The following is a 22,068-nucleotide window of genomic DNA, read 5'->3' as shown; positions in this document are numbered from 1 at the left end:
AGGAAGAAGAAAAAATCTTATATATACCTGCCCCTACACACGTACAACACACCGATAGACATATTGTGTAAAACCAAACAGAATATACCCATTTTGCAAAAAATAAATAAAAATGTAACATCAACACAACCAAATTAAATCAACATAAATAAACCCATTTTGTCTATCTATCAGTCAAACTACATATTTAGGTTAATTCATTTACACACACACACACCCCCACACACACACACTTATATAATGTATTATACTTCTATATACTATCTAATTTCTATTTTATTATAATATAACTAAATCATACTATTTATTCTACACCATATTGGTACAGTATTATACAATATTTTAATATATTATTATTCTATGTTACGCTGCTATATACTATATTACTATACTCATACTGGCCTACACTACAACTCTATGCTACGTCCTGACACGCTAAACTGCAATATTATACTAAACTGTGCTATACTGTCTATGTATCTTTTCTTTGCACAACCTTTTGAAGTGAAATATATTATTGGAACTCTTTTCATCGTTCTGCAAAGAGTTCCATAGTTTGATACCTATAACTGAGGTGCACCTTTGTTTTAAGGTTGTTCGTGCAAATTGGTGTTTAAAATTTAATTTCCTTCTGCTGTCATCTGGACAGGGAACGAACAACCTCTGTATATTTGCTGGTAATACTCTGCATTTTGCTCTAAACAAAACTAATAAAGTCTGTATTTCTGCTAACTCTTTAAGTTTCAATAGTCTGGATTTAATAAATAATTCGTTGGTATGTTCTCTTGAATCTACATTGTGAACTATTCTTACTGCTCTCTTCTGTAATATAAATAATGGCTTTATGTTGCTTTCATACGTGTTACCCCACACTTCCACACAGTAACTCAAATATGGTAGGATGAGTGAACAATATAATATTCGCATAGAATTATAATCAAGCACATTCTTTGCCTTGTTCAAAACAAAAACACTCTTGGCTACCTTATTTTTTATGTACATTATATGTGGCTTCCATGTCAATTTCTCATCCAACATAACACCCAAAAATTTTAACTCGGATACTCTTTCAATATTAACTCCGTCAATACATAATGCCACATTGTCCTTCTTTCGATTAGTAAATATCATAAATTTCGTTTTTTCCAAATTTAGGGATAGCCTATTGTTATCAAACCATATCTTAAGTTTACACATTTCATTTACAATATCATCTGCTAATTTTTTAAGGTATTTTCCTGAACTGAAGAAATTTGTATCGTCAGCAAATAAAACAAATTTCAATATGTTTGACACTTCGCATATATCATTAATATATAAAATAAAAAGTTTGGGCCCCAGGACCGAACCTTGAGGGACACCACATTCAATATTCATACATTCAGATGTGTAACCAGAGAGTTGTACATATTGTTGTCTATTTTCAAGATAGCTACTTAACCAGTTCATCGCCACCCCTCTCACACCGTATGTTTGTAATTTAGAAATTAAAATGTGATGATCTATCGTATCAAATGCTTTTTTTAAGTCAATAAACACCCCTATTGTGTAATTCCTCTCATCTACTGCTGTGGTTATTTCTTCATATATATTCATTAAGGCTAAGGCTGTTGATCGATTTGCCCTGAATCCATACTGACTCTCACTCAGCAGGTTATTCTTTTCAATAAAACTATCTAATTTATGAGCAAACACTTTTTCAAGAATCTTGGAAAATTGTGAAAGCAAAGACACTGGTCTGTAGTTGGTAAAGCTGTGTTTGTCCCCAGATTTAAATAGAGGAATAACCTTTGCTATTTTCATTCTGTCTGGAAAGGTGCCTGTTTGAAAGGAAAGATTAAAAATATGACACAGGGGGTTAATTATACAATCAATGGTCTTCTTCACAATTATCATGTCAATTCCATCACTGTCAGTTGATGTCTTATTTTTTGAATTTAATGCTATTTCTATAATTTGTCTTTCACTCACATGTCCTAGAAACATAGACTGCAACACTTTACTTTCCCCTGTCCAGTCTTTATTTGCTTTCCCTTCATTATGACTTTGGATATTCTTAGCAAGGTTTGGGCCTACATTTACAAAAAATGAATTAAATTCATTTACCACTTCATTCACGTTTTTAATAACCGTATTGTTGTCATTAATGAAGTAATTGGGTAAATCTGCAGATACAGCTTTGCTTCCAATGACATTTCGTAAAATCTTCCAAGTTTCTTTGATATTATTTATATTTTCCTTTAAGACATTATTATAGTGTTCTTTCTTTGCATTTCTAATTATAGTAGTTAATTAATTTTTGTAAGCTTTATATTGATTTTCAGCCTTTTTTGTTCTTAATTTGATAAAATCTCTATAGAGTTTGTTTTTCTTTTTACTTGCATTTTGTAAGCCCTTTGTCATCCACTTTTGAGTGCTACTGAAGTAAAGGTTTTGTGTACTTACTTCTGTGCTTACTACTTGTTTTTAAGTTCCAGCTGAGAGGTAGGAGCTGGAAAACATAACTGTTCCATAACCTGAAGTCTTATCTAGTACCGGTCCAAAGTTTATAACAATCCCATGGAAAATGTGTGTTTTACAAAGTGTTTTTTCGGCATGATTGATCAGTGCGATCAGCCCCTGCATGGGATCGCGTTTGCTCCAGAATTTCATTGGCTACAAATAATTCTTGCCATTAGCAGTGACTGGTCCGTTCAGGACCCGACCAAACCGGACGTGGTCACTTATCCGAATGGCTTGTCAAATGACGCTCATCGGATGTTTCGTCTTGTAACTCGAGACTGGAAGCACGCAATAAGTTGAGTGGGGTGACTATTGAAAGGCGTCAAATTCTTCTTTCCAACAATGTATTGGTTGATCGGTGAAAACGCAGCCCGGCGCCGACAGACGAGGGCAAAGTGCCGCGACGAGTGCGTGACGGCCCGCCATCGGGCTGTCTGATGCTTAAGTGGTTAAAAGGCACAGACGCGCTAGATGCGTTTTCTCCCATGACGGGACAAAAGAAAAAGGGGGCCATAATGGTCTTTGGTGCCGTGGTCTTTTGGGTCTTTTGGTGTTGCTGAGCTCACCAGTGCGTTCTTTCTTTTTAAGAATGTACCAAACAGGCGGCTGGGTGGCGCAGCTGTCTAAGCGCTCGTCACCAACGCAAGAGACACCGGTATCGAATCCGGCTGTCAGCGTTGCCTCCGGCTTGGCCGGCCGTCATACTGGCTCAATTGGCAGAGTCAGCGGGAGGGAAGCCGGTGGGGTGGTATTCTGGTTGTTGTAAACAGCGACTCCTACAGGTCGGTCAGGGCGCCTGCACAGCAAAGAAGGGATATGGTGAAGATAGTGTGACCTCCCACGCATTACACTTCACCAATGAGAGTCCGCGCTGGCAGGTGAAAAGAGGTTGCTGGCTGTCTCCTATGTGACAGAGGAAGCATCTGATAGACTTCAGTACTCCCTAGACCGACCAGTGGGGGGCACATGCAAGCAACGACCAGGAAGGGGAGGGGGGAATTGGCATAACGACTAAATTGGGATGGGAGAAAATCAAAGAAAAACAGGAGGAGAAAAAGTGGATTAAAAAAAAAATTTAATTGATTTGGCCACACCTAATGTTTCTGCGATCTCTCTGATGGGGTTTGTTTTGATTTGATACAGTAAGGTCATAGATGGAAGCCCTACAGAACAGATCTTGGTCTTAAAAGGCACAGTCACGGCAGTTTTCTCACATGAGCCGTATGGGCTTTGATGCTGCTAGGACAGTCTGTCCCATTGTCTTCATGACAGTGAGACATTATACTTGTAAGGTGAAATAACAAAAAGGTGAATAGATTATGTCTTATCCATGATAATGGCAACACATTTTATTTTTTTGCGACTACAGAGTATATCGACAGTAAACCGTTATAAATTAGCCATAGTAAAATTGGACAGGAAAAGGTCACCGACATGACCTTGCACCCAGGAAGGTGATGATTTATATCGTCTTTGAACCCTTGAGGACAAAATAACACTCCGAAGTCAACTACATGTCACATACTGTGTGTTAAATGGTGCATTTATATAGCGCTTTTATCCAAAGCTACTCCCATGATTCTGTCACTCCGTCTTCATTTTCTATGTTGCTTGATTGTGTGGTGCTCACCTGTCTCGGGCGCGTCTGGTGTGCTTCATCTGTGCTGATGCGTCCGCTCTGCTAATATGGGCATATGCCCCAGTACCTTGGCCGACACGCCAGCCGGTCTGCCACAATATATATATCTCTTTTTTTTTCATCATGTAGTATATATTCAGTAGGTAGTGATATACCTCCATTGCTGTATTCTAAACGCTGTGGGCTGTATTCTAAACACTGTGGGCTGTATTCTAAACACTGGGCTGGATTCTAAACACTGGGCTGTATTCTAAACACTGGGCTGTATTCTAAACACTGGGCTGTATTCTAAACACTGAGCTGTATTCTAAACACTGGGCTGTATTCTAAACACTGTATTCTAAACACTGAGCTGTATTCTAAACACTGTATTCTAAACACTGGGGGCTGTATTCTAAACACTGTATTCTAAACACTGGGCTGTATTCTAAACACTGGGCTGTATTCTAAACACTGTATTCTAAACACTGAGCTGTATTCTAAACACTGTATTCTAAACACTGGGCTGTATTCTAAACACTGTATTCTAAACACTGGGCTGTATTCTAAACACTGGGCTGTATTCTAAACACTGTATTCTAAACACTGAGCTGTATTCTAAACATAAACACTGAGCTGTATTCTAAACACTGTATTCTAAACACTGAGCTGTATTCTAAACACTGAGCTGTATTCTAAACACTGGGCTGTATTCTAAACACTAAGCTGTATTCTAAACACTGGGCTGTATTCTAAACACTGAGCTGTATTCTAAACACTGGGCTGTATTCTAAACACTGGGCTGTATTCTAAACACTGGGCTGTATTCTAAACACTGGGCTGTATTCTAAACACTGAGCTGTATTCTAAACACTGTATTCTAAACACTGAGGGCTGTATTCTAAGCACTGAGGGCTGTATTCTAAACACTGTGGGCTGTATTCTAAACACTGGGCTGTATTCTAAACACTGGGCTGTATTCTAAACACTGTATTCTAAACACTGGGCTGTATTCTAAACACTGGGCTGTATTCTAAACACTGTATTCTAAACACTGAGCTGTATTCTAAACACTGGGCTGTATTCTAAACACTGAGCTGTATTCTAAACACTGGGCTGTATTCTAAACACTGAGCTGTATTCTAAACACTGGGCTGTATTCTAAACACTGGGCTGTATTCTAAACACTGGGCTGTATTCTAAACACTGAGCTGTATTCTAAACACTGGGCTGTATTCTAAACACTGAGCTGTATTCTAAACACTGAGCTGTATTCTAAACACTGAGCTGTATTCTAAACACTGGGCTGTATTCTAAACACTGAGCTGTATTCTAAACACTGGGCTGTATTCTAAACACTGAGCTGTATTCTAAACACTGAGCTGTATTCTAAACACTGAGCTGTATTCTAAACACTGGGCTGTATTCTAAACACTGGGGGCTGTATTCTAAACACTGGGCTGTATTCTAAACACTGGGCTGTATTCTAAACACTGGGCTGTATTCTAAACACTGAGCTGTATTCTAAACACTGAGCTGTATTCTAAACACTGAGCTGTATTCTAAACACTGAGCTGTATTCTAAACACTGGGCTGTATTCTAAACACTGAGCTGTATTCTAAACACTGAGCTGTATTCTAAACACTGGGCTGTATTCTAAACACTGAGCTGTATTCTAAACACTGAGCTGTATTCTAAACACTGAGCTGTATTCTAAACACTGTATTCTAAACACTGAGCTGTATTCTAAACACTGGGCTGTATTCTAAACACTGAGCTGTATTCTAAACACTGAGCTGTATTCTAAACACTGAGCTGTATTCTAAACACTGTATTCTAAACACTGAGGGCTGTATTCTAAACACTGTATTCTAAACACTGAGCTGTATTCTAAACACTGAGCTGTATTCTAAACACTGGGCTGTATTCTAAACACTAAGCTGTATTCTAAACACTGGGCTGTATTCTAAACACTGAGCTGTATTCTAAACACTGGGCTGTATTCTAAACACTGGGCTGTATTCTAAACACTGAGCTGTATTCTAAACACTGTGAGCTGTATTCTAAACACTGAGGCTATGGTTAGACTAGTGTATTCCTGGCGTTTTTTTATACGTTTTTGACGACGTTTGATGTCCTATCTACACAGAAATGCGTTTTTTGGCGTTTTTTTGTGGATACGGCTGAAACGCAAAATTGTGTTTGCGTTTGGAGATACGCAAAAAAAACGCTTCCCAAATAGCTTCAGCTACCATGTGTTGTCAAGTTATTGTTATAAGGACCCCAGTCCAAGCTACAACAGTCTGCATTCCCTTAACAATTGTTTGTATTGAGCCGTATTGTATTGTACCCATATGCAATATGTTAAATAAAGTTTACATCCATTCATTCTGCTAGCATTACCGATTGCATGAGCAGCTGGCTAACGTGAGCTATCAGGATTCAGACCCTGTTAGCTCAGAGTTCCTCTTTCAACTTAACAAGCATTAAACAAAATGGCCCAGTCATCTATTCACCTTTGTTTAATACACACAGCGTTGTCTCTAATGTTATCTAACTACTGATAGCTCGCGATATCATCAGTTTCGTGCTGGCTAAGTAGCGTGAGCTAACGTTAGCGTCTAGCCACAATGCTATATTGTTATAATGGCATACTCCATTGACGTTAGCATGCAGCTAACAATGCTACCGATCGTTTTTTAGACTAAACTATCCGCTCTTGGTGGTCACTTGTGTTGATGTTAGTTTTGTTTCATCAACAAATGACAGGCAGAACACACAGTGAATGTATCCGTTTTGTTTATTGCACTTTTATTAGGCTTTGCTGAAAAATTATTGCTGCATTGAGTGCATCTTGCATTGCAAGATGGTGGCGCGGCATAGGCGCCTGCCTTATTGACATTTTCTTTGCTGGAGCTTCCACCAGGAAGTGTATTGGCACATTCGTTCTGATTGGTTGAAATTGCCTTCATGTTTGCCACCTACTGCCACCTACTGCTTTGGCAGTGTACTACATCAGTGTGCTCGGCTGACAAAAACGGAAAAAAAACGAAAGTGTGACTCGAGGCGCATGACGTCGCGGCGATACGTATAAGAAAACAATACGAAATGATACGAAAGGTGTAACCTCAGCCTGAGCTGTATTGTAAACACAGTGAGCTGTATTCTAAACACTGTGGGCTGTATTCTAAACACTGTATTCTAAACACTGAGCTGTATTCTAAACACTGAGCTGTATTCTAAACACTGAGCTGTATTCTAAACACTGGGCTGTATTCTAAACACTGTGGGCTGTATTCTAAACACTGTATTCTAAACACTGAGCTGTATTCTAAACACTGAGCTGTATTCTAAACACTGAGCTGTATTCTAAACACTGGGCTGTATTCTAAACACTGTGGGCTGTATTCTAAACACTGAGCTGTATTCTAAACACTGAGCTGTATTCTAAACACTGGGCTGTATTCTAAACACTGGGCTGTATTCTAAACACTGGGCTGTATTCTAAACACTGAGCTGTATTCTAAACACTGGGCTGTATTCTAAACACTGGGCTGTATTCTAAACACTGAGCTGTATTCTAAACACTGTGAGCTGTATTCTAAACACTGAGCTGTATTCTAAACACTGAGCTGTATTCTAAACACTGAGCTGTATTCTAAACACTGGGCTGTATTCTAAACACTGGACTGTATTCTAAACACTGGGCTGTATTCTAAACACTGAGCTGTATTCTAAACACTGGGCTGTATTCTAAACACTGGGCTGTATTCTAAACACTGAGCTGTATTCTAAACACTGTGAGCTGTATTCTAAACACTGTGCTGTATTCTAAACACTGGGCTGTATTCTAAACACTGAGCTGTATTCTAAACACTGAGCTGTATTCTAAACACTGAGCTGTATTCTAAACACTGGGCTGTATTCTAAACACTGTGAGCTGTATTCTAAACACTGGGCTGTATTCTAAACACTGAGCTGTATTCTAAACACTGGGCTGTATTCTAAACACTGGGCTGTATTCTAAACACTGGGCTGTATTCTAAACACTGAGCTGTATTCTAAACACTGTATTCTAAACACTGAGGGCTGTATTCTAAACACTGAGGGCTGTATTCTAAACACTGTGGGCTGTATTCTAAACACTGGGCTGTATTCTAAACACTGGGCTGTATTCTAAACACTGGGCTGTATTCTAAACACTGGGCTGTATTCTAAACACTGTATTCTAAACACTGAGCTGTATTCTAAACACTGGGCTGTATTCTAAACACTGAGCTGTATTCTAAACACTGGGCTGTATTCTAAACACTGAGCTGTATTCTAAACACTGGGCTGTATTCTAAACACTGGGCTGTATTCTAAACACTGGGCTGTATTCTAAACACTGAGCTGTATTCTAAACACTGGGCTGTATTCTAAACACTGAGCTGTATTCTAAACACTGAGCTGTATTCTAAACACTGAGCTGTATTCTAAACACTGGGCTGTATTCTAAACACTGAGCTGTATTCTAAACACTGGGCTGTATTCTAAACACTGAGCTGTATTCTAAACACTGAGCTGTATTCTAAACACTGAGCTGTATTCTAAACACTGGGCTGTATTCTAAACACTGGGGGCTGTATTCTAAACACTGGGCTGTATTCTAAACACTGGGCTGTATTCTAAACACTGGGCTGTATTCTAAACACTGAGCTGTATTCTAAACACTGAGCTGTATTCTAAACACTGAGCTGTATTCTAAACACTGAGCTGTATTCTAAACACTGGGCTGTATTCTAAACACTGAGCTGTATTCTAAACACTGAGCTGTATTCTAAACACTGGGCTGTATTCTAAACACTGAGCTGTATTCTAAACACTGAGCTGTATTCTAAACACTGAGCTGTATTCTAAACACTGTATTCTAAACACTGAGCTGTATTCTAAACACTGGGCTGTATTCTAAACACTGAGCTGTATTCTAAACACTGAGCTGTATTCTAAACACTGAGCTGTATTCTAAACACTGTATTCTAAACACTGAGGGCTGTATTCTAAACTGTATTCTAAACACTGAGCTGTATTCTAAACACTGAGCTGTATTCTAAACACTGTATTCTAAACACTGAGCTGTATTCTAAACACTGAGGGCTGTATTCTAAACACTGTATTCTAAACACTGAGGGCTGTATTCTAAACACTGAGCTGTATTCTAAACACTGAGCTGTATTCTAAACACTGGGCTGTATTCTAAACACTGGGCTGTATTCTAAACACTGGGCTGTATTCTAAACACTGAGCTGTATTCTAAACACTGTATTCTAAACACTGTGGGCTGTATTCTAAACACTGTATTCTAAACACTGGGCTGTATTCTAAACACTGAGCTGTATTCTAAACACTGTATTCTAAACACTGTGGGCTGTATTCTAAACACTGTATTCTAAACACTGGGCTGTATTCTAAACACTGAGCTGTATTCTAAACACTGGGCTGTATTCTAAACACTGAACTGTATTCTAAACACTGGGCTGTATTCTAAACACTGGGCTGTATTCTAAACACTGTATTCTAAACACTGAGGGCTGTATTCTAAACACTGAGCTGTATTCTAAACACTGGGCTGTATTCTAAACACTGGGCTGTATTCTAAACACTGTATTCTAAACACTGAGGGCTGTATTCTAAACACTGAGCTGTATTCTAAACACTGAGCTGTATTCTAAACACTGGGCTGTATTCTAAACACTGGGCTGTATTCTAAACACTGGGCTGTATTCTAAACACTGAGCTGTATTCTAAACACTGTATTCTAAACACTGTGGGCTGTATTCTAAACACTGTATTCTAAACACTGGGCTGTATTCTAAACACTGAGCTGTATTCTAAACACTGTATTCTAAACACTGGGCTGTATTCTAAACACTGAGCTGTATTCTAAACACTGGGCTGTATTCTAAACACTGGGCTGTATTCTAAACACTGAGCTGTATTCTAAACACTGGGCTGTATTCTAAACACTGAGCTGTATTCTAAACACTGAGCTGTATTCTAAACACTGAGCTGTATTCTAAACACTGGGCTGTATTCTAAACACTGAGCTGTATTCTAAACACTGGGCTGTATTCTAAACACTGAGCTGTATTCTAAACACTGAGCTGTATTCTAAACACTGAGCTGTATTCTAAACACTGGGCTGTATTCTAAACACTGGGGGCTGTATTCTAAACACTGGGCTGTATTCTAAACACTGGGCTGTATTCTAAACACTGGGCTGTATTCTAAACACTGAGCTGTATTCTAAACACTGAGCTGTATTCTAAACACTGAGCTGTATTCTAAACACTGAGCTGTATTCTAAACACTGGGCTGTATTCTAAACACTGAGCTGTATTCTAAACACTGAGCTGTATTCTAAACACTGGGCTGTATTCTAAACACTGAGCTGTATTCTAAACACTGAGCTGTATTCTAAACACTGAGCTGTATTCTAAACACTGTATTCTAAACACTGAGCTGTATTCTAAACACTGGGCTGTATTCTAAACACTGAGCTGTATTCTAAACACTGAGCTGTATTCTAAACACTGAGCTGTATTCTAAACACTGTATTCTAAACACTGAGGGCTGTATTCTAAACACTGTATTCTAAACACTGAGCTGTATTCTAAACACTGAGCTGTATTCTAAACACTGTATTCTAAACACTGAGCTGTATTCTAAACACTGAGGGCTGTATTCTAAACACTGTATTCTAAACACTGAGGGCTGTATTCTAAACACTGAGCTGTATTCTAAACACTGAGCTGTATTCTAAACACTGGGCTGTATTCTAAACACTGGGCTGTATTCTAAACACTGGGCTGTATTCTAAACACTGAGCTGTATTCTAAACACTGTATTCTAAACACTGTGGGCTGTATTCTAAACACTGTATTCTAAACACTGGGCTGTATTCTAAACACTGAGCTGTATTCTAAACACTGTATTCTAAACACTGTGGGCTGTATTCTAAACACTGTATTCTAAACACTGGGCTGTATTCTAAACACTGAGCTGTATTCTAAACACTGGGCTGTATTCTAAACACTGAACTGTATTCTAAACACTGGGCTGTATTCTAAACACTGGGCTGTATTCTAAACACTGTATTCTAAACACTGAGGGCTGTATTCTAAACACTGGGCTGTATTCTAAACACTGTATTCTAAACACTGAGGGCTGTATTCTAAACACTGAGCTGTATTCTAAACACTGGGCTGTATTCTAAACACTGAGCTGTATTCTAAACACTGAGCTGTATTCTAAACACTGAGCTGTATTCTAAACACTGGGCTGTATTCTAAACACTGAGCTGTATTCTAAACACTGGGCTGTATTCTAAACACTGAGCTGTATTCTAAACACTGTATTCTAAACACTGAGGGCTGTATTCTAAACACTGTATTCTAAACACTGTATTCTAAACACTGAGGGCTGTATTCTAAACACTGTATTCTAAACACTGAGCTGTATTCTAAACACTGAGCTGTATTCTAAACACTGTATTCTAAACACTGTATTCTAAACACTGAGGGCTGTATTCTAAACACTGTATTCTAAACACTGAGCTGTATTCTAAACACTGTATTCTAAATACTGAGCTGTATTCTAAACACTGGGCTGTATTCTAAACACTGTATTCTAAACACTGGGCTGTATTCTAAACACTGGGCTGTATTCTAAACACTGAGCTGTATTCTAAACACTGTGGGCTGTATTCTAAACACTGGGCTGTATTCTAAACACTGGGCTGTATTCTAAACACTGGGCTGTATTCTAAACACTGAGCTGTATTCTAAACACTGGGCTGTATTCTAAACACTGAGCTGTATTCTAAACACTGAGCTGTATTCTAAACACTGAGCTGTATTCTAAACACTGAGCTGTATTCTAAACACTGTGAGCTGTATTCTAAACACTGAGCTGTATTCTAAACACTGTGAGCTGTATTCTAAACACTGAGCTGTATTCTAAACACTGTATTCTAAACACTGTATTCTAAACACTGAGCTGTATTCTAAACACTGTGGGCTGTATTCTAAACACTGAGCTGTATTCTAAACACTGGGCTGTATTCTAAACACTGTGGGCTGTATTCTAAACACTGAGCTGTATTCTAAACACTGAGCTGTATTCTAAACACTGAGCTGTATTCTAAACACTGGGCTGTATTCTAAACACTGGGCTGTATTCTAAACACTGGGCTGTATTCTAAACACTGGGCTGTATTCTAAACACTGAGCTGTATTCTAAACACTGAGCTGTATTCTAAACACTGAGCTGTATTCTAAACACTGAGCTGTATTCTAAACACTGAGCTGTATTCTAAACACTGTGAGCTGTATTCTAAACAGTGAGCTGTATTCTAAACACTGAGCTGTATTCTAAACACTGAGCTGTATTCTAAACACTGAGCTGTATTCTAAACACTGTATTCTAAACACTGTATTCTAAACACTGGGCTGTATTCTAAACACTGGGCTGTATTCTAAACACTGAGCTGTATTCTAAACACTGAGCTGTATTCTAAACACTGAGCTGTATTCTAAACACTGTGGGCTGTATTCTAAACACTGGGCTGTATTCTAAACACTGAGCTGTATTCTAAACACTGAGCTGTATTCTAAACACTGAGCTGTATTCTAAACACTGTGGGCTGTATTCTAAACACTGAGCTGTATTCTAAACACTGAGCTGTATTCTAAACACTGTATTCTAAACACTGTATTCTAAACACTGGGCTGTATTCTAAACACTGGGCTGTATTCTAAACACTGAGCTGTATTCTAAACACTGAGCTGTATTCTAAACACTGAGCTGTATTCTAAACACTGTGGGCTGTATTCTAAACACTGGGCTGTATTCTAAACACTGTATTCTAAACACTGTATTCTAAACACTGAGGGCTGTATTCTAAACACTGAGCTGTATTCTAAACACTGTGGGCTGTATTCTAAACACTGAGCTGTATTCTAAACACTGTATTCTAAACACTGAGCTGTATTCTAAACACTGTATTCTAAACACTGTATTCTAAACACTGGGCTGTATTCTAAACACTGGGCTGTATTCTAAACACTGAGCTGTATTCTAAACACTGGGCTGTATTCTAAACACTGGGCTGTATTCTAAACACTGAGCTGTATTCTAAACACTGGGCTGTATTCTAAACACTGAGCTGTATTCTAAACACTGTATTCTAAACACTGTATTCTAAACACTGGGCTGTATTCTAAACACTGGGCTGTATTCTAAACACTGAGCTGTATTCTAAACACTGAGCTGTATTCTAAACACTGGGCTGTATTCTAAACACTGGGCTGTATTCTAAACACTGGGCTGTATTCTAAACACTGGGCTGTATTCTAAACACTGGGCTGTATTCTAAACACTGGGCTGTATTCTAAACACTGAGCTGTATTCTAAACACTGGGCTGTATTCTAAACACTGTGAGCTGTATTCTAAACACTGAGCTGTATTCTAAACACTGAGCTGTATTCTAAACACTGGGCTGTATTCTAAACACTGTGAGCTGTATTCTAAACACTGAGCTGTATTCTAAACACTGTATTCTAAACACTGTGAGCTGTATTCTAAACACTGAGCTGTATTCTAAACACTGTGAGCTGTATTCTAAACACTGAGCTGTATTCTAAACACTGAGCTGTATTCTAAACACTGAGCTGTATTCTAAACACTGGGCTGTATTCTAAACACTGAGCTGTATTCTAAACACTGAGCTGTATTCTAAACACTGAGCTGTATTCTAAACACTGTGAGCTGTATTCTAAACACTGAGCTGTATTCTAAACACTGGGCTGTATTCTAAACACTGGGCTGTATTCTAAACACTGGGCTGTATTCTAAACACTGAGCTGTATTCTAAACACTGAGCTGTATTCTAAACACTGAGCTGTATTCTAAACACTGAGCTGTATTCTAAACACTGGGCTGTATTCTAAACACTGAGCTGTATTCTAAACACTGAGCTGTATTCTAAACACTGAGCTGTATTCTAAACACTGAGCTGTATTCTAAACACTGAGCTGTATTCTAAACACTGGGCTGTATTCTAAACACTGAGCTGTATTCTAAACACTGAGCTGTATTCTAAACACTGAGCTGTATTCTAAACACTGAGCTGTATTCTAAACACTGAGCTGTATTCTAAACACTGCGCTGTATTCTAAACACTGGGCTGTATTCTAAACACTGTGAGCTGTATTCTAAACACTGGGCTGTATTCTAAACACTGGGCTGTATTCTAAACACTGGGCTGTATTCTAAACACTGGGGGCTGTATTCTAAACACTGGGCTGTATTCTAAACACTGGGCTGTATTCTAAACACTGAGCTGTATTCTAAACACTGAGCTGTATTCTAAACACTGAGCTGTATTCTAAACACTGGGCTCTATTCTAAACACTGTGGGCTGTATTCTAAACACTGGGCTGTATTCTAAACACTGTGAGCTGTATTCTTAACACTGAGCTGTATTCTAAACACTGGGCTGTATTCTAAACACTGAGCTGTATTCTAAACACTGTGAGCTGTATTCTAAACACTGTGCTGTATTCTAAACACTGGGCTGTATTCTAAACACTGAGCTGTATTCTAAACACTGAGCTGTATTCTAAACACTGGGCTGTATTCTAAACACTGTGAGCTGTATTCTAAACACTGGGCTGTATTCTAAACACTGAGCTGTATTCTAAACACTGAGCTGTATTCTAAACACTGGGCTGTATTCTAAACACTGTATTCTAAACACTGAGGGCTGTATTCTAAACACTGTGGGCTGTATTCTAAACACTGGGCTGTATTCTAAACACTGTATTCTAAACACTGAGCTGTATTCTAAACACTGTATTCTAAACACTGAGGGCTGTATTCTAAACACTGAGGGCTGTATTCTAAACACTGTGGGCTGTATTCTAAACACTGGGCTGTATTCTAAACACTGGGCTGTATTCTAAACACTGGGCTGTATTCTAAACACTGGGCTGTATTCTTTTTTTTGATCAAATTTTTTTATTGACATTCTCACGAAACACATTAACCACAATCACAATACATAGAACTTCACAAGAAAATAACAAAAACAATAATAATAAAACAGACTAACAATTATACAGACAAGAGAAAAGAAAACAGAGTTCAACCTTCTAAATTAATTCCAAGGGGTACTATCTAATAAATGGTCTTTCCCAGTGTTCAGCCCCGATTCCCGGCCGTGTGACCCCATATTAATAAAACGTACATCTCCAACCCACCACAAGGACAATTTTTTGGGGGAACACGACCTGAAAACAGAGCAATGAACCTTCATGAAAAAACAAAAACCTGTAGAGGTGTTCCATAGACTCACAGAGACCGTGTAAAAGTGGCCAAACAGTGAAGAAATAGTTAAATAGCTGCCCCCCATAATATCCCCAGCTAAACTCAAGATGACAAGACAAGGGACAAGACAGACAAAAACATTTCCTCCTCCCCCTCCCAAGAGACCGCCGGACTCACCCGAACACGCACCCCAACCCCGCTCAGCCGCACACTGCGGTCTTTACTTTCTCAGCTGCTGCGAACCACAGGTCAATTCCAGCCTGCCCCACCCCAATCACCCGGGCTGTGGATATCTCAAGATAAATCACATCCAATAGAGTTAGGGACCAGTTAATCATTGTAAGCTTCTCAGGCTCCTTCCATCTCATTGCTATTAGCTTCTTCGCTGCTGTGACGCCCGCTAGGACAACCCTTTTCAGTTGTACGGACGCGGGCAGTGTCGTTATATCGTTCAGGAGTAGCGTAACAGCTGTGAATGGGATAGTTAAGCCACACAGATCTGAAAGTTTGTCCGTTATTGACCTCCAGAAGCAGGCCACTGGTGGGCAATCCCAATACATATGCATATAAGTGCCAGTGGCCTTTTGAGAGCACAAAGTGCACCGAGAGTCGGTTATCAGTCCCATAGCAAATAGCTTCCTAGGTGTAAGATAGGTCCTATGAATATAATTAAAATGAATTTGCTGGTGATTGGGGTTGCGGGAAGATAATGCCACATTTGCCCAAACATCATCCCAGTCAAACTCGGGGTCCAACTCCGGGATATCCACACGCCAGATTGTATCCAATGATACATTTTTATACGTGGATTGAATTAAGAGCGTATAAAAGTCGGAGACAAACCCTCTGGATGTCGTCCTGTCCACTATGAGCCTGAGGAAGGGGTGTGGGTGCAAGGCTTGAGCCCACGGTACGCCATGCGCCCTCAGTGCTGACCTTAGTTGAAGGTAAAGAAAGAAGGACTCGCCGGGAAGATCATAAAATTCTCTTAAGTCCTGAAACGCACGGAGGCCGTTCTTATCATAAATATCCTCCAGAGTATGCACTCCCCTCCTTTGCCATTGAGGAATATTAACAGGCTTGTGTCCAACAAGTAATTGCTGGTTATTAAAAATTGGAGAGTCCAGGTGCCAAGGGCATTTAACCCCACACGACCTCTGTACATTACGCCACGTTTGGATCACGTGAGTTATGATCGGTCCATACCTCAGCCGGCATTTCGCAATAGAGATAGTGGAGTACACTACATCCTGCAATCTTAGCGGAGACACCGCCGCCGCTTCTAAGGAGCGCCACGATACAGCCTCTACAGGGTCTAGCCAGCACATCAGAGGTCTCAGTGAAAAGGACCAGAAATAAAGTTTAAAATCAGGGATTGCGAGGCCCCCATCTTGTTTCCTACGTTGAGTAGTAGCCCTTTTGATTCTCGGGCGTTTGTTATTCCAGACAAACTTAGATACCATCGATTGTACCTTGCGCCAGTGGTCTATTGGAGGGGGCAGGGGGAGCATTGAGCTAATAAAATTTATCCTAGGCAGGATGTTCATTTTGATTATGGAAGCCCGGGCTTGTAAGGAGTTAGGAAGGGACGACCACCTGTCTAGATCCTGGCGTATTTTATCATAAGTACCCGTGAAGTTGTACTTAGTAGTTTGGTTCAGCGTGGGGAATATCTCTATGCCCAAGTATTTAAAATGTTCTACTATGGGGATATCAGCTGGTAGTCGTACCGCCTTGGCCAGTTCATTAAGAGGTAGGCAGGCTGATTTGTTCCAGTTAATCTTAAAACCTGACAATTTACCAAAGTCGTCGATTATCCTCAATAATTTTGTGGCCGACCGGGAGGGGTCGTCCATGAAAATCAGCAGGTCATCCGCATAGAGAGCAATTTTGTGTGGAGTATTGTTGACCATTATGGGGACGATGTCCTCCGATTGCCTAATAAATTGGGCCAAAGGTTCGAGGGAAAGCGCGAACAGTCCCGGGCTCAGAGGGCAACCCTGTCTAGAAGATCTGGAGACTGGAAAGAGTGTGGAACAGTTTTTGCCTGTCAGTATCATCGCAGACGGCGAGGCATACAGGACTTTAATCATATGAATAAAACTCTTTCCAAGACCCATAACCTCAAGTACCTTCCACAGGTATGACCACTCAAGTCTGTCAAACGCCTTCATGGCATCCAAAGACAGAACTGTGGATGGAGTTGTATTGTCTTTACTGTTATCGATTACATGCAACAGCCTCCTAAGATTATCTGCAGCCAGACGCCCCGGGATAAAACCAGTTTGATCGCAGTGTACCAATACAGACATAAATCTCTGCAGGCGACGGGCCAGCACCTTGGCAAACACAATCGGCCCCGAGAAGACTCAAGGGTCTATAGCTACCACAATCATTGGGATCTTTGTCCTTTTTGAGAAGTAAAGAAATCAACGCCATATTGACATCTCTTGAGAACTCCCCTTGTTCGATAGCGTAATTGATCATATCGAGCATCAATGGACCCAGTTGGTCCCAGAAAGCTAAATACACTTCGGGTGGAATACCATCCCAGCCTGGCGCCTTACCCCTCTGCATTTCAACAATAGTCTCCCTCAATTCTACGAGAGTAATCGGCCTCCCCAGTTCCTTGGCCTCTTCCTCAGAAATGTGGGGTATCTCAAGCCCGCCAATGAACGATTCAAATTTAGAGTCATCCAGATTACCCTCTGAGCTATATAACTGTGAGTAAAACTCTTTAAAAGTGTCATTGATCTTTTTCGAATCAGTAGTGACTCGTCCTAATCGAGGGGATATCCGAGAAATGATCATTTGAGCGTATTTTCATTGCCAATAGATGGCTAGGTCTGGAGCCGTGAAAATAGTAATTTTGTCTTGTCCTATGTATCAAGAACTCAGACTGTTGTTTAAGTATGGAGTTTATTTCTTTTTTGACTATCTTACGTTGTGTGTTTAGTCGTTCATTATAGTCAGTTTGCAAGGATGCGTATAGGTCCGCATATAATGATTCCAGTCCTTCTAGCTTTTTTGACCGGGATTTTCGCAAATTGGAGGCAAATAGTGTGACATGACCCCTGATGAATCCTTTCAATGCGTTCCACAGGACCCTAGGGTCTTCTACTGTGCCAACGTTGATCAGCAAAAATTCAGCTAGTTTACTCCTGAACTCAGAACAGAAGTCATCGTTCTTTAGCAAGGTCGAATTAAAACGCCATCTGGGAGCTCTTGCGGAGAGCCTGCCAAAGGTTGCCGTAAGGAAAATCCCCTTGTGGTCTGAGAGAGCCAAGGGAACCAATGAGACATCGAAACTATCAAACATATTAGGGGACGCGAATGCATAGTCAATTCGAGAGAAGCTTTTGTGTCTGGCTGACAGGTGAGAGTAATCTCTGAGGGTGGGGTTGCATAAGCGCCAGAGGTCTGTGAGCCCCGTGTCTTTGGCCCACATCCTGAGGGCCTTAGAGGCCCGTTTCTGGTCGCTCGTTTCAGAGGGCCCGGACCTATCCATCTCCGCATCCCAGCACGCATTAAAATCGCCACCCACAATGAGAGCGTATCCATTAAGTTCCAACATATTCTTCGTGATTGTATTATAGAACGCTGAATCAAATGTGTTAGGAGCATACAATGCTATTATAGCCATCTTCCTATGCAAGAATTCAACTTTTGCTATAGTAATCCTTCCCTCCGTGTCCGACCATACATCCAAGATTTTGATATCAAGGTTACGTCTTGTAACTATGACTACTCCTTTCGTCTTATCATCGGCTGAGGATGAGGAGATAACGTGATATTGCCGATTTGCCAGTCTTGACACGTCACCTACCATTAAATGCGTCTCACTAAGGAGAGCAAGGTCAATATTTCTCCTCTTCAATAGCCAAAGGACACTGGCACGCTTGTGTGGGGCGTTAAGCCCTCCTGCGTTCCAAATTAAAATATTCAATTTAGCCATGGTCGGGCTTGTATAAGTGCGTAGAGAACATACCCGTGCAGCCAGGCTGAGTACAGAGGTGCCGATCCCAGCGGGCCCGGACGGTCAATCCCAGGAGTTCAGAGGAGGAACACTTACACACATATAAGACAACAGTACATAGAACACATAAAAATACCACCCCAGCTACAACCCCCCCTCCTTCTACTCTAAACCCTAACCCACCCGTCCTACTATAAGTTCCCCTATACCCACTCTCCAATCCCCACCCTATGCCCCATCCACTGAGGATGGTCACCTTCCTATCACTTCCCACTAGAGACATGGATCAATAAGACGCTCCCCACTCCCACCCCCCTCTAGATAAACCCCTGAGTAAACCCCCACTAGTCCAATAAACACAAATAATAATAAAATAAAATTCAATAAAGATATCGGTCGAAACCACCTGAGCCCTGGCCCCAACATGAGACAACCATAATGGTAAAAATAGCCATTATTAAATAATAACTCCGCATCAACCTGCAGCCCTCTATTTCCGAATCTGCGCTTCAACATCACATTGTTATAGCCCAAAAGGGTATAGGAAAATTCAAAACAAAATTAAATTAAAGCATCCCAGCCGATAGTCTAAGGCAGGTTCGGGTCACAGGTTAATTGTGCAAAATTGTGTGAACAGTGTCAATTAAACAATGACAAAAAAAGGAGGAAGGGAAAAAAAAGGTTATGGTCAAAGTGCATCCCTTTAGCCGTCCCTCTGATCAGGCACAACGGCTGAAATGACATAACCTATGTAAGAATAGAATTAAACACAATCATTCATTAATCAATCCGGGGATGGTAATAGGCAACACCTGACACCACCTGTCATCATACATTGTTTCAATAAAGATATCGGTCGGAGCAGTTAGCCCAAGGTAGGATCGAATCACAGTTAAATTGCTCATTCAAATGCCATTAAAACAGCGACACTAATTATTATATAATTACTCGGCATCAACCCTGTAACCAACTACCTTGGAGTCTGCATATTAATGTCGCAACGTTATAGCATAAGTGGCTCACGGAAAATTCAAAACAAAATTAAGGCGAGTCAGCAGTTAGTCCAAGGTAGAACCGGATCACATTTAAATCGCGCATATAGATGACATAAGAACAGCGACAATAGGAAAGAAAAAAGAGAGGAAAAGAGGGTAATGGCTAGAGTGCAAGCCATATAACCATATAGCCATGAAGTGCAAGCCATACCCGACCCAACCTGTTATCAAATATTGTATATGCATATTCAACCAACCTTGGCATCTACTTTGGATCACCAAAGCTCAAAACAACCTGGATATAAAAATAAAAAGCATACCAGAAGTCAGTTAGGGATTCGGTCACTCTTGAATTGTGCAAACCAATGTCCCTTTGAACAGCAACAGCAACCAAAATACGTAACCATTAACGGGTCTCGAATGTCTCAGCGCAGACCATAGTCGAAGCCCGCTGGCTAGCCCGAGGCTAGCGCGTAAGCTAGTGACGAATCCGGATAGTACGTTAGCCTACTATGTACATTGTTCAGCTAGCTCGTTAGCTTCCAAAGAGGCGATACACAAGTACGACCATGAGGTCAGCTTTAGCAAGTAACAGAAGTCATTGGGAAGCCCCGCTAGTTGGATGGGCAGAGGACAGTTAGCATGTCTGGGCATGACAGCAAGTGTTTGTGAATAGTCGACCTAATCAATGTATATAGGTCCAAACCGCCAAGTCACTCACCCTCCATAGATATCAAGCAACAGACTCGGGTGTCTCCGCGAGATATTCCTTCGCTTTAGCCAACGACCAAAACAAACGCTGACCACCGACCTTCTCCAACACAGATAATTTCGCGGGAGCGAATAACGTGGGCCTCAGGCCTAGTTTCCATAGCTTAGTCAGGACCACCTTGTACTCGGCTCTCTGAGCTTGAACCTCCGGTGTAAAGTCCTCGAAAATGGCCACTTTGTGATCGCCAAGCCTCAGAGTACCCCTTCTGGTACGAGCCGACCGCATGATGATTTCTCTCTGTTGGAGTCTGTTCAGCTTGATTATGATGGGCCTCGGTTCTTTGTTCACGCCGGGAGAAAACCTGCCCGCTCTGTAGGCCGACTCACAGATAGGAGGCATAGGGAGGACGTCTGTCCCTAGTATCTTCTGCAGCAGTTCGGGCACGGTCTCAGAGAGACGGCCTTCACCGCTGGTCTCCGGTACTCCAACAATCCTGACGTTGTGGCGTCTATCACGGGACTGCATCTCCTCCATCGCCGACTGTAGTTTGTTGACTTCAGCCTGCCTAGCCAGCAGGGCGGATTCAAGACCCGCCATCTTCTCACACTGTGATGATACCTCCGTTGTTAGCATGGCTAGTTCGTTAGCATTAGCCGAAGAGGCAGCGTGTATCGCCTCCATCTTGTCTGTTAGCGGTACTACCGCCAGCCGTATTTCTTCTGATATCTCACGACGGAGGCTGATACAGAAATCCGCCAACACTTTCTTCTGTGCTTCAGCGATGCGTGCCTCAGAGTCTGCGTGTACTTTCTTCTGTGCTTCAGCGATGCGTGTCTCAGAGTCTGCGTGTAGCTTGGTCATGACCAAGAGCACAGCTTCGCTTAACTCCCCGACAG

The 22,068-nt window shown here is 40.9% G+C and overlaps 1 protein-coding gene across 1 annotated transcript in view; it reads left to right on the top strand.

Moving 5' to 3' along the window:
* LOC311227695 (phosphatidylinositol 3-kinase catalytic subunit type 3) overlaps positions 1-22,068 on the top strand; it is a 159,498-nt gene that overhangs the window by 98,253 nt on the left and 39,177 nt on the right. The window lies entirely within an intron of this gene.

The sequence above is a fragment of the Notolepis coatsorum genome (assembly GCF_963971535.1).
Source record: "Notolepis coatsorum genome assembly, chromosome: 4".
NCBI lineage: Eukaryota > Metazoa > Chordata > Actinopteri > Aulopiformes > Paralepididae > Notolepis > Notolepis coatsorum.
This window is presented reverse-complemented; position numbering and strand designations above follow the sequence as displayed.